The 15065-nt window shown below is 39.5% G+C and overlaps 1 protein-coding gene across 1 annotated transcript in view; it reads right to left on the bottom strand.

The window, feature by feature from the left end:
* Nucleotides 1-15065, bottom strand: part of LOC127591661 (copine-9-like) — a 64273-nt gene that overhangs the window by 44269 nt on the left and 4939 nt on the right. The gene's annotated exons all lie outside the window — the stretch shown is intronic.

The following is a 15065-nucleotide window of genomic DNA, read 5'->3' as shown; positions in this document are numbered from 1 at the left end:
TAGTAACTTTTGAAGTGTATCACAAGTTTGATGTGATAATTGGCCTTTGCTCTTTTGTATCTTTGTATCTTCTAAGTTGTTACGACCCAACGAAACAATTTTTTTAAATTAATTAAGAATAACATAAAATTCAATTTAGAGGCAGAATGTATTAAAACATTCACCAAGCAATTAACTAAGCACATCATTGGATTTACTCAGTCAAGGCTAATTGTAATTGTGTTTTTAATTTTGGGTTTTTAATCAAACAGATTTAATTTGTAGAATCCATAAAAAAACAGACACACCTGACTTTGAATTTATATCAGCAGTATAATGTTCATGTACACCCACAACCAGAGCTTTTAATTCTGAGCTGTGTCGTGCACAACTGCATAAATCAGCAATAATTCCGCAGCCAACCAACCAAATTAAGCCCACAAATTCATCACTTTGTCATGATAAGATGAAACACAAAACACAAATATGCTTGCCCGAGCATACAGAACAACACCCGCTCGAGGCTCTAATTGGACGTTTTAATAATCGGTCAAGTGCTGCTTTTTCTGTTTCGATGGGAACAATCAGTCTCTCTGAAATTCATTAGCTGAAATGAACTTCATACAGTTTTGGACCGCTCACGATTAAAACCACATTTCTCTCTCCTAATGAGCAATTATCTGAGAGAAGATCATGGAGAAAGAGCAGAAGGACAGGAGCCTTGGAGTAATGCATCTTTAGCAGAAAATCCTTCCTTTGTTCGATTGTTCGCCACGTCTTTTTCAATGGGCTTTGTTCCTCTAAGTATCATAAAGGAATGATTGGGGACAAGAGGAAGAAATGAGAAGCATCAAACATAGTCGGGGGATTCAATTCTTCACTCACACCCTGATCCTATCTCTTCTCCAACATGTCAAGTAATGATGTCCAAGCTACCAGAAGCATTTTGTCGGCAATCAAAGTCAGGGGACCTTGGTACCTCCCCAAGGTTGCAGAGTAACGGCACCAAAGCACGGCAGCGACATCACACTAATCCAATGGAGTGTCAGCCAAAGAACCTGACTGATTACCTCTTTTATGGAAAGTGACTGAGAGAGGATAGTGCCCATCTGGTTAGCCTCGGAGCAGCCAAATCACAAGGCTATTCATTGCCAGCACTCAAAGGCCTACTTCTAAATACAACTCTTGACAATTGACTACAGGACAGGGCCCAGGGCGACTTCGAAAATGACTCAAGTTGGATGCATCCACAAATCACATTAAGGTCTTGTGTGTACGCACTGAGACACAGTCCAGAAGTGGGACTGAAGAGGAATCAGCTTTTCATTGGCTGGGAATTTCTTTTGTCAGCCTTTTGAATAAGAACTACAAGAGCCGTACCAAAAACATTATTATTATTATTATTATTATTTATTTATTTTTTTTATGCAGTCACAATTAGGATGACGATGAAATGAATGACGATCTTGCCTTTAGATACGAATGACTTGACTTCCGATTTTTTAGACACGCACCGTCACTTAACCATTTTGGGTTTGTCTTCAGATACGAATAAAGTTGGAGGTACTCGTGCACTTCAGACCCCCACCAGCAGATGTTGGCAGCACACTTCACTATATCCACCTGCAATCAATTCACATTTAGCTCCTTGCAGTTGCAGGACAGTATCAGTTGATAAGCAGCAATGTGCAGTCAAGGTGGTTTGTTATGAAGAATAAAAATACGTATTTTCTGCAGTATAAGGCGCACCCGGATTATAAGGCACACCTTGAATGAATGGCCCGTTATGTATATAGAGCCTTCACAACCGCTGCAAATGTAATAAAGCTATGACAGCTGGTCAAAAACAACATCTGTATACAAATAGCATTACAAAACAATAAATGAAAGAAAAAAGTTACAAAGACAATTGAGTCAACAAAAAGGCAAACAATCTCCTGGGATCAAATCCGCAAGGGGCTAAATATTATTCCAAATCTTGCTTGTCTCCTTCCTTTGTTTAGTCAGTAGTTAACTATGCTTTTGGTATTTGTTGTGATTTAGTGTCGGGCAGAACCCTTTACGGTTACCTTTGATTCCTGCTAATAATCACCACTAGATGGCAATGGAACACTAGCAGGGAAACAACTTAATGGGGAATATTAAGAGACTGTGACACCATATGTAAGGCTCATCAGATTATGGGGCGCACTGTCGGCTTTTGGGAAAATTGAATGCTTGTAGTTGCAACTTATAGTGCGGAAAATATGATAAATAAACCCGCCTTTGCTATATAACATTTATGACAAAAAACCTGAAGCTCTTTTGAAAGTCCACAGTCTGTTCTGCCTTTCAACTGAGTTGTGGTTCATTTCTTCATTTGTTTATGACTCTTATTTTGAAAACCATGCATTTATTTGGGCACAAGCAATGTAAAGCAGGAAGTGTTGGGGGCTGATATATTAAAAGATTAAAAGGCAAACAGATACATATGCGCAAGCACTCTGCCAAATGTCATTTGAAAAGCAACAAACAACTATTTTGCATCATGTCTCCAAAGTTCATCTCACTGTCGAGCTCATACATCTTAGCAAGGACAGTACGCAGCCATTACACTTTAGTCAAAAAAAGCGTGCTTCTGCTGCCTTTTTGGGCTAAACAGATTCTCTCATAAACTTAAGTGTGTCACTTTTGCACCTTTACGAAACGTAGGCACTCTGGGTGGAACCACCTTGACCGTTCCCTGTCAAATAGCGGTGCACGTATTTTCCCAGAGACTTAAGCAACTTTCCTCGAACGGTGCTAGGATGTTGTCTTGAAGGTGACACACCATCTTAAACATTTTGATTCAATTAACTGCTTCTGCACTCCCCTGTTGATGGCTGTGTGACAGAACACCGGCTGACTTGTGCTGGCAGCTTGGAGTTTTCATTTATCTTATGGTGGCAATGGGGAGTTAGATTTTAAAGCATGTTTTTTTCTGAATATTTACCAAATATGAAATCCATTGAAATGACATTGCGTTGCTAGGAAACGCTGAAACAATGGCCGTCTCACTGCCTTTCCAAATGATGGAACAGCTCCAAATATACATTCAGTCATGAGTCCTGTCCTCCGATTTTTTTTATTGTTTATTTTAAATACAGAACGCAAACACACATGCTCCTTCAAAGTAGAATGTTAGATGAGTTGCCCACGTCACTGGGGACAATCAGTATATAATTTCCAGATCCAGACTCAAGTCAATTTCACATTTAACGTGGGAAATGTATTTCAAATGGATCTTTTCATATATCTCAGGAAAATCTCAGAAGTCCAAGACTTGCAGGGATCCTCGCAATTCAGTCGGGCACAACTCTTCATTGGCTGCGCAGGTTTTCACCGGTTATGCAGAAGCCAAGCCAGGAGAGTCGGTAACCCACATGAGGATGACCAGTTCAGATAATGGATGGATTAAGTTATTATTTTGTTCTTTGCCGTGACACAACACCTCCATTGAACCGTAGTCATCGGGGGACACTGTAACCGTTTTTCACCTGCAACGCTATGAGAGTCAACATTACAGTTTGGCAGAGTTTGATCCAAAGGGGCACAAGAGCTGACCCTTGTGGGACCCCGCATGTCATACCCATTTGATGAGATTCAGAAAGAAGAGCTAGCTAAAGCAAAGAACAGAACACTCAGTCCTTCACATAAATGAATACAGTACACTCAAACAGATTTCCATTTTTATTTCATTTATGTATTTCTTTATTTTACAAAACTTTGAGTTAGATTTCTATCGCATAATAAGCATTATATTTTATTTTCTCACAAATATGGGCCGTTGATTGCAAATCAGTTCTGTCCATTTGCCAATACAAACATTTAATTCGTCCAAAGAAATGGTTGCTCGATTCTGTTGAAAAAAAATGAGTGCACGCCGAAAAAAAATTGCAAAGCTAATGTTGCAAAAACAGTCACAGGTAAGTCTAATTATGATTAAAAGTCTAAAAATGTGTCTTGTTTCACTGATCAACGGATAAAAAGTTTACTTGCAGTCATGCTGAGTACTTTAATTGAGTGTACCAGTATTTCATCAGTTTTCAAAAGAATATCTCACATAGCATTGTCTCTGAAGAAAATAACAGGCGTGATTTGCTTTGAACTCACAATTTCCTAATCGAGCTCCTCCGAGTCAGAGGGAAGACTTCACAAGCTTGGGGAAACACAAAGCCTTGTGCGACTCTTCAAGGACAAGCGACAGAGTAGTTGAGGTCAAGCATGCCTGGAATATGTTAAAACCTCAACAAGATGGGACTGAATATAAACGTGACATGCGAGTCAACGCGGGTGACCTCCAACTAACAAGGACTCTCATAAAAAAATAAAAAATAAACGGATATCTTCTTCAAAAAACTGACTGACAGTATAAATTGCAACAATCCTTCATGAATAAAAAAATGCTTCATATGTCCTTGCTTATGAGCTGAAATGGATTTGGATACTACTCACACTGACTCTTCTTATTCATGTTATTCAGATGTTTTATTTATTCAACATGTACAATGGAAACTAAAACATAGTAACATACTACAAAGAGTCAGCTGTCTCTTGAGGCAGTCGAATGAAGATAAATAAATGAACAGATGACATATTATTTTTTTTTACAGCAGCAGATATGTCATTTTAATGAATCTAGTGAAAACAGTAACCAGCCATTTTTTTCTTACTCTGCATATAATTAGCATATTTTTTTCGGCTTCATTACGTTTAACAGCTGCAGGCCAACTGTGTCGACTGGTAAAAATTCCGAAAGGCATTCATGAAAATACCATAAGACTAATGTACACTAATGTACACTAATGAGACTAATGAGTGAAAGTGAAACTAAACCTGTTGTGGAACACTGCCAAAATGAATATTAACAAATTATGCATGATGCATATTGGTAAATTTGACTAATCCTAACATGATAACTTTGTTTTGAATTCGATTGTCACTTCTTCTCGACAAAAGGCAGCAAAGAACCAAGTAGCCTTGAGTCGGTCCCAGTGGCATAAGCCTTACAAATACAGCACGCCTGCATAATTGATCTGAACGTATAGTCAGAAATTTAATAATGCATGATGTGAGGAGTGTTTGATATTTATGTAAGAGCCAAGAAATCCTTCAAAATCAACAAAAATCGCCACAGATCTCCACCCAAAAAAAATCCCCAGATCTATGACTGACTTACCGAAATTCTGTCTTATTTTATTTTAATTTAATTTAACCTATATTGAACACATTCCTATTTGCAGTGCTGACCTGGCTGCAAACATCAGAGTAAAACAAAGCAAAATGCCTTTGAACTTGAATTAATTGCCGTAGGAATGTCAGGGAAATTGCCTCCTCCCTCTTATATGTAATTCAAAAACGTTATCCAGTAATTTAGCTCAGATGGCCGTAGACAATCAAAATGTATGCCATATAATGGCAAAACTACAGACTGTGGGCGCTGTCTATGAATAGAATAGAATAATATGAATTATAGATGAATATGTAGTACCATACATGTTGTTGATTGAAACAAGTACAGCCCAATAGTGTTTAAAGTAAGTCTTTTCAACATACGTATGAGCCATCGACTGACTCCCACAAAATGGAAGATAGCATTTTTGGCCCATGATTACATTTGAAGCATGCACTGTTACAAACAGGCAAAACTTGAATATGATCCAACTTTTAGTTTTGACCTGTGTTATGCACATAGACACGTTTCTAGGTCAGTTTCTGCCGAGGGAGCACAACAAAGCAATTTTAGTTTGCTTGCAATATACTGTACATTTCAAAGGAAACTAACGATAATTTCTATTCGGATAAGACTACAGATGGATGATAGTTTCATCGGACACAAGAACAGAAATAGCCAAGATAAATGTCTTGGGTAGGTTGGACAACAAGAAGGGTGAATTTATCAAAACATATCAGCCCTGAAATCGAAGAGGGGAATTGCTTTCTCCAGCATCCTGTGCTTCCATTTAATGATGTATGTCTTACTGTCTAAAGCCATCCCCCTGCCCCGCCAAAAAACATCACTCGTCACTGGCAAGTTTCCTTGATCTTGACTGCAGATGGAGGAACTAAAATTGATCACACAGTTACTCCTCCATGTGTGGGCAAACGAATGCAGGCATCAAGTAATTTGGTGACGGAGAAGCACAAACTCTAATTTAATTTACACGAAGAGCAGGCATCCGGACAACAACAGTACAGCATCCCCAAGGACAAAGTCTAAGGCAGCAACAAATGAGATAAGGAGAGAGGTACCTCAGATTTTCTTTGCAATCTTGCCAGTTTCTTCTGCAAAACAACGTCGCTCAAAATGACTTTTAAAAAAACGATAGCGAGTGTCCATTTATCAGCATATGCAGATTCAAGCATTCACTTATTCTGAAAAGAAAACTGTGAATTGTGATCAGGGAATTGTACTCAATCAAGAACACATTTGGCCAGACTCAACTCAGTCCTGTCTCGGATTTGCATCCAATTCTGCACATTTCCCAATATGTGGTGAAGTCAGTTCGGCCTTGAAGCGTTTTGAATTTGCGACGAGGCAACAACCAATAGGAGGTGTTGTTGAGTCTGTTTAGAGCCGAAAGAATTGATAAAGACTAGAATAGATAACCCTAGCAGAGTTCACAATTTTGGGGGGAAAGACTTTGGGGGAGACAAATCTCTTAATTTCAACCTTATAACTTTTTCGATGGTAGATGGACTCAGCGTTTCCACATCCATTCAAATACCGTATTTTCCAGACTATAAGGCGCATCTAAAAGCATTCAATTGTATCAAAGGCCAACAGACAGTGTGATGCGCCTAATAGAAAGAGAGTGTAACTCTCTTTATAATCTCCATTGAGTTGTTAGTGCTCCTATGCCATCTTGTGGTGATAATTAGCAGGAACCAATTGCAACCTAAAAGGGTTCTGCCCGACACAAATTCACATTTGCCAACACACGCTCAAACAGACAACTACTTTATGAGCTCTGTGCAGCCGTTATGAAACAAAGATAACACCAAAAGCAGAGTGAACTAATGACTAAAAGAAAGAAGAAGGAGACAAGTAGGACATCTACGGATATTTAATGGATGTGAGCCAATGAGGTTTGTGTGCCTTTTTGTTAAATCAATCGTCTTCATAACTTTTTGTCTTTCATTTATTCTTTATGGATGCATAGCGCAACCACAGCCACTATTGAAGGTTCAATTTTAGCAGTGAGCCCTATATATGTAAATAGTTTTAAAATAGGCCATTCATTGAAGGTGCGCCTTACAATCCGAAGGGCCTTATAGTGCAGAAAATACGGTAACTCTAATGTCTTTTGTATGCTTCTCTCCAGACTCCTTTAGTATCAAAGTATCTACCTAACCTAACCTCGTCGAAAATGCATGGATGGGTAATATTTTGGCTCGGTGACAACATCGATCAGCATTCACCTGCATGTGGTGCAATCAGTTCAATAAGCAAAAAAAAAAAAAGGGGGTCTACCCCCATTGCTAGCTTGGTGAGCAGCAAGTGCCTCGTGTTAAAGGCGACGGGGGAAACGGTTATAAGTCCTGTTTTCCATTTCTGATACAACTGCTGCTCTTCACTGTCACTTCCATGACATCTAAACCATCTGGCCCACACTATTCTGTGCTCGCCACAATAGTATGTCGGCTTGAAGCTTGGCAAGATGGCTTGGTGAAATTGTAGCATGTATTCTCGCGAGTCCATCTGCCTCTCAATGCTCGCATCTGACTGCCTTGGGAGAGACGAAATGGTGATTCAATCCAGCATCGAAATGAAAGTTGCTATCTGTGGCTGGATTGTGTAGGTATCATAAAGTCTCATCTCATATGGAGTGCCATCAAAGTGCGGCCATCAAAGCCTTTGAATCCTCGCTCTGATGTTCTATCCTCTGTGTGTGTGTGAGTGTGCGAGTGCATACCTGTGTGTGCATGAGTGTGTGTGCCAGCCCCCCTCCCAAGGTACTGTACAGAGGTGTACTGAGGTACAGTCAAGTATGTTGTTATCTCTTCCCACTGTTTAGTCAGTGTCACGTCATTCGCTGTAACGCCTGAAACATCTTGGGAATTCCGTGTTTAGTTCACACTTTTTGGTGTTGCATTCTGCATCTTACAATGGTATGGAGGCGGATGACCAATTATACAAGCAGAAGGTCTGGATCAGCGAGTTCTTGGAAATGCAATGTACCTTGTCAAAATACTTGAGATGAGTGACAGAAAAAAATGAGAAAAATAGTTTTCACTTTTTTTAAAGGTCTCGCAAATTAACTTTGAAATTCACAGTGCCAGGGGATATCTTTACATGGCAAGCAATACAGAATTATTAATATATATATATATATATTTTTAAAACACATCTGCTTAGAAAGGTTATTACGAAAAAAAAGACCAGTTAACAAGTGTGCACACCGAAGCAAATTATGTAAGATTCCAAATTAGTATTCCACTACATTTAATTATTCGCAACTCCTCTCGCTATTTTTTTTTGTTCTTTTCCATTACTGTATATTTTTGAAAAGCGGCTGTGGTGGGGACATACAGTACAGTATACAGTGATCCCTCGATACTTTGCGGTTCACTTTTCGCGGTTTCAGTGCACTGCGGATTTTTCAAAAGCATTCATAAAAAAACAACAACAACAATTGCAAAAATGCCGCAAAAGGTCCGCGAGAGGCAGCGAAAGTCAGCAAAACAACAGCCAGTCACATAGAGCAATTTATACAGTACTACATGTGTATGTTTACTGTATTTTGTTATTTATACACTAACCTTTTTTTTAACCACTAACTTTCATCATTTTATATGGCCCGCGAAAGCAAATCATGATCCTTGCTAAACTATGTTATGAAATGTCACATGCGATAAATAACATTGAGATTTTGCAATAATTTGATTACCCTCTTTACACTCACTTGAACAATAATTTTACAAACTATGATAGCTGACTGATTTCAAAATAAGTAATCCATTACTTTGTTGTGTGCAAATAATAACGCAATGAGACGATTAAACATTTTTTTGGTTTCATAACCGCCCTACAAGGGAAGACGTCATTCCAAAGTGGCCCGTGACAAAAAAAAAATGTATGACACCCCTGCTGGATATGGATCTTGCAAAACACAATGCTGGGTTACATGAGGAAATCACAGAAACCTGACAGTCACCCATCATTAGGTTCTTTTGTTATTTACGAATTTAAAAAAATTAATTATACATTTATTATGCCGATCACAGTATGACCTCCCTAGAAATCCACTAAATTGTGCAAATTTGAATTGTCCCTTTCCTGTAAGTGGTATGTATATTGTGCACCTTTATTGTACACTTTTTTTTTTGTTAAAGTGTTCAAAATGTATTTTTGTCACTCTGGTTTTTTAATGTCGTCAGGGGTAACATTATATTCAGTTAGATAATGAAACGCTACTTTCAGATTTAGCATCTCACTGGCCCATTTACTAATTGACATGATTAGTTCGGAATGGTATGAATGGCCAGAAAACTGTAATCCTATATTTAGCATTTTACACAACCAGCGGTCTACCGGGATGACTTGTATCCTCGATTATGAGTGCATGATTTAATTAAACCATTTACATCACGTCAATTTCCTCTCCCCTGTATGGCGCCCACTCTATTAATTACGTCTATCCTGTCACCTAAATTGCGTTTCTATTAGTGCCATGGCATTTACTCTTATGCATAATTCCTGCCAAATAACCACCAGATGAGCCCGATTGCAGCGGGTGCCTATCAATGTAAATAGAGTGGTTGACTGCGGGAAGAAAAAAAGAGCAATGAAATTATGTGGAAGATGTCGCCCAGTCAGGATCTGCTGATGGAAAAAATCCACATGGAGAGGACGCCTTCTGTCATTAGTGCAAGTCATGTCCAACTGGATGTTTTTCTTCATGACAGGAGAAGCTAGCTTGCTTGTGTTGACACTGGGACTTGCATAAACAAAAAAGTGCCGTTCGAAGGTGATATCACGTAGCGTTATGATTAGAAGCGACTTTTGACACAGCTTATCTGCATTTGTAGTCGATCATCGTTGGTGCAACTCTGACAGACTGCAGCCATGATTATTCAATACAGCCCCCCACAATGGGGCCCCACTGTTATTGCATTTCCATGAAACGAGTGAACGTTTTGTGATTTAGAAGCATTTTTTTCAGACAAGCCAGAGCTTTGATTGTGTATGATCAACCGCTGTGAAAAGCTCTCATTTTCAATAGGAAAGAAGCGATTATGGTGCAGGTAAAACGAGGGGAGTCAACGAGTCTGTATGTTTTAACCCTTTCCTGGACAGAGGTCACTCCAGTGGACAGTTTATCATGTTATCAGGTTATTGCTTCTCATTATTGGTGCACGAAAGGGTTAAAAATGGAATAGGGTTCATACTGAAGTGTGTCTTCTGCCCATATTTAGTCACGCTGTCTAACTTTCCCATGCCCACAGCGAAACTTTGCGTCCTTGAAGCGATCATCAGTTAATATTGGTACACTCCTTACTGGAGACCTTGTGGGGACGCACAGAAAAAGACCAGTTAACAAGTGTGCACACCGAAGCAAATTATGTAAGATTCCAAATTAGTATTCCACTACATTTAATTATTCGAAACTCCTCTCACTATTTTTTTTTGTTTTTTTCCATTACTGTATATTTTTGAAAAGCGGCTGTGGTGGGGACATACAGTACAGTATCAGTGATCCCTCGATACTTCGCGGTTCACTTTTCGCGGTTTCAGTGCACTGCGGATTTTTCAAAAGCATTCATTAAAAAAAAAACAACAACAACAATTGCAAAAATGCCGCAAAAGGTCCGCGAGAAGCAGCGAAAGTCAGCAAAACAACAGCGAGTCACATAGAGCAATTTATACAGTACTACATGTGTATGTTTACTGTATTTTGTTATTTATACACTAACCTAACCTAACTTACATCATTTTATATGGCCCGCGAAAGCAAATCATGATCCTTGCTAAACTATGTTATGAAATGTCACATGCAAGAAATAACATTGAGATTTTGCAATAATTTGATTACCCTTTTTACACTCACTTGAACAATAATTTTACAAACTACGATAGCTGACTGATTTCAAAATAAGCAACCCATTATTTTGTTGTGTATAAATAATAACGCAATGAGACGATTACACATTTTTTTGGTTTCATAACTGCCCTACAAGGGAAGACGTCATTCCAAAGTGGCCCGTGACAAAAAAAAAAATGTTTGACACCCCTGCTGGATATGGATCTTGCAAAACACAATGCTGGGTTACATGAGGAAATCACGGAAACCTGACAGTCACCCATCATTAGGTTCTTTTGTTATTTACGAATTAAAAAAAATTAATTATACATTTATTATGCCGATCACAGTATGACCTCCCTAGAAATCCACTAAATTGTGCAAATTTGAATTGTCCCTTTGTGGTATGTATATTGTGCACCTTTATTGTACACTTTTTTTTTTTTTTGTTAGTGTTCAAAATGTATTTTTGTCACTCTGGTTTTTTAATGTCGTCAGGGGTGACATTATATTCAGTTAGATAATGAAACGCTACTTTCAGATTTAGCATCTCACTGGCCCATTTACTAATTGACATGATTAGTTCGGAATGGTATGAATGGCCAGAAAACTGTAATCCTATATTTAGCATTTTACACAACCAGCGGTCTACCGGGATGACTTGTATCCTCGATTATGAGTGCATGATTTAATTAAACCATTTACATCACGTCAATTTCCTCTCCCCTGTATGGCGCCCACTCTATTAATTACGTCTATCCTGTCACCTAAATTGCGTTTCTATTAGTGCCATGGCATTTACTCTTATGCATAATTCCTGCCAAATAACCACCAGATGAGCCCGATTGCAGCGGGTGCCTATCAATGTAAATAGAGTGGTTGACTGCGGGAAGAAAAAAAGAGCAATGAAATTATGTGGAAGATGTCGCCCAGTCAGGATCTGCTGATGGAAAAAATCCACATGGAGAGGACGCCTTCTGTCATTAGTGCAAGTCATGTCCAACTGGATGTTTTTCTTCATGACAGGAGAAGCTAGCTTGCTTGTGTTGACACTGGGACTTGCATAAACAAAAAAGTGCCGTTCGAAGGTGATATCACGTAGCGTTATGATTAGAAGCGACTTTTGACACAGCTTATCTGCATTTGTAGTCGATCATCGTTGGTGCAACTCTGACAGACTGCAGCCATGATTATTCAATACAGCCCCCCACAATGGGGCCCCACTGTTATTGCATTTCCATGAAACGAGTGAACGTTTTGTGATTTAGAAGCATTTTTTTCAGACAAGCCAGAGCTTTGATTGTGTATGATCAACCGCTGTGAAAAGCTCTCATTTTCAATAGGAAAGAAGCGATTATGGTGCAGGTAAAACGAGGGGAGTCAACGAGTCTGTATGTTTTAACCCTTTCCTGGACAGAGGTCACTCCAGTGGACAGTTTATCATGTTATCAGGTTATTGCTTCTCATTATTGGTGCACGAAAGGGTTAAAAATGGAATAGGGTTCATACTGAAGTGTGTCTTCTGCCCATATTTAGTCACGCTGTCTAACTTTCCCATGCCCACAGCGAAACTTTGCGTCCTTGAAGCGATCATCAGTTAATATTGGTACACTCCTTACTGGAGACCTTGTGGGGACGCACAGAGCACCGCGATGTGCCAGTTAATGAAAGCTAAGAATCGCTTCAGAAGCAACGAAAGTTCCGATGCCACACCATAAGTTTCGGTACCGCCCTTTTGATGATATAAATATGTTGTGACTCCTTTGTACCTTTGCACTTGTGACCACCGCAGCCATTGTCTGTAAACCACGGGTGCCAACATCCTCACCATCCGAAATGAATGAACAGGCGGAGGAAGAGAAAGGCCATCTATCTACCCCAACAATGCTCACATATTTTTTCCCCCGAATGTTTCTTGTTGGGTATTTCACGTGTGAAGAAAGAAAAGGGAATGAGCGGAAAGCTTTTAGCATCAAGATAAGTTCAGTATGGGGCAGCAGAATTCACTTCCAGCGTCTTGAGTTGCCCAGTTATCTCGTCAACAGGATCTTTTGTGGGATTGAAGATGTAACTTCTCGTATATTCCAGAGTCCTTTATTTTATTTTTTTGGTTCAGTAGACTTGCTCCCATTCATGCACCCTGTAACCTGATAACATGATCAACTGTCCACTGTAGTCACCGCTAAAGTGTTAAGTAACCCCACCCGACCCCTCCACCATCCCTCACCCAAAAAGGTCTAGTGAAGTCAGGACTCCGGGCTGTTCTTTCTTACTAACGATCTATCTTCCAGGGGATACAGGCATTGAGTCATTCATGAATGAAAATCAAATCTTCAAAATTCTCCCAAGCACGGATAACCGGCCAGATTTGATCTCATAGCCCGGTGAATTACCTTCAGAAATGGTCTGTCCTGACAGGGAATATAGCATTGCGGTTGAACATAGTTCTACCTGTATTTTAGCCACAAAGGCAAAGCTTTCATGTGTTATCATCCAAATCTGGTAATGTTGTATTTAAAACAAACAGATGCAGCACTCCCATTTTATTTTCTTAGAAAGGCTCTTTTGTACTTTTTTAGAGGGAACAAATTCACCCACTTTGTTTTCCGACTAAAATACTATTCTGGGCTCCCTCAATGGCCTTGTCGCTTTTATGATGTTCAGAGACAATTTTTATTGACTTATATTGGGCACGTCGTTGAAACAAAACTGTGCTTTAGAAATCACTCTGATCTTCATATTGTCTCTCATCATATTTTTTTATTTATTTAATCATAGTTAAAAGAACACAATGCTGGGATTATTTTTTTACTTTAGAATTTGCGCAGCGTGATCATTCACCAAAGTTAGTCATGCACCAGGTCTTGTTTAGCTGGACATCGGCGATCCTACGTTGTGAACTAAAACAAACATGTATGTCACCCACTGAACATTCGGCAAGCCTTCTCGCTGCCCATCTTTAAAACCCGCCTCAAAACTCACTTGTATTCTTTGGCATTTAACTCAGCATGACTCAGATTTGATTTTGGTTTCTCTGTTCAATGCTTTCTCCCGTCTTTGTTACTGATTTGTTGGCTTTGTGTACAGCACTTTGTGTGCAGCGATGGCTGTTTGAAAGTTCTCTAAAAATACAGTTGAGTTAAGTCATTGATGTCAAACTCAAGGCCACTCAAGGGTCCGGTGCGGCCCGCCACGTCAATTTTATGTGGCCTGCTGAAGCAAATCAAGCATGTCAACTTGCATGATGCTTGCTAACATTTCTACCAAAATTTAAAATTCTCATATGTAATAAATAAGAGACATATTGTAAGCATGTTCTTGTCACCAACCCCCTCATTACAGTAACTTCAACAATAGTTGAAGAAACCTTTACTCTTGACTTTTTAAAAATTTGGCTTCAGTTATAACGGCCCTCCAAGGGAAATGGTAACTAACATGTGGCCAGTGACAAAAATGAGTTTGACACCCCTGATGTATGTCTTCTAAAGGCTGGTCTTCTCATTATTTAACTGTCGGGTTAAACCAGGCAAACACAAAATGGGTGGGGGTGAGATGGTAAAATCGAAGCATGAACACAACAATGGCTTCGGGACTTTCACAATGACTTCAAGGCTAGATTGCTGACCCTGAGAAATATCTCATGTTTTGGGGAGTGTGGACACTCTGCTGCACTTTCAAAATTACAATTCCCCTGGCACTCCTAAAATATTTGCGGCGTCTGGGTAAAAGATAAACAAACCAGAGAGCATGCGCGACATCAGTCGGTATCATTCTAAGTACTCAACTCAACTCAAGTACAGTACATTTCTTCCCCCTAATCCTTTATCATTCATTCATTCATTCATCTTCCGAACAGCTTGATCCTCACTAGGGTCGCAGGGGGTGCTGGAGCCTATCCCAGCTGTCTTCGGGCAGTAGGCGGGGGACACCCTGAATCGGTTGCCAGCCAATCGCAGGGCACACAGAAACAAACAGCCATTCGCACTCACACTCACACCTAGGGACAATTTAGAGTGTTCAATCAGCCTTCCACGCATGTTTTTG

Source organism: Hippocampus zosterae, chromosome 2, assembly GCF_025434085.1.
Source record: "Hippocampus zosterae strain Florida chromosome 2, ASM2543408v3, whole genome shotgun sequence".
Classification (NCBI taxonomy): Eukaryota; Metazoa; Chordata; class Actinopteri; order Syngnathiformes; family Syngnathidae; genus Hippocampus; species Hippocampus zosterae.
The sequence above is the reverse complement of the archived record's forward strand: the minus strand, read 5'-3'. Positions and strand labels throughout refer to the sequence as shown.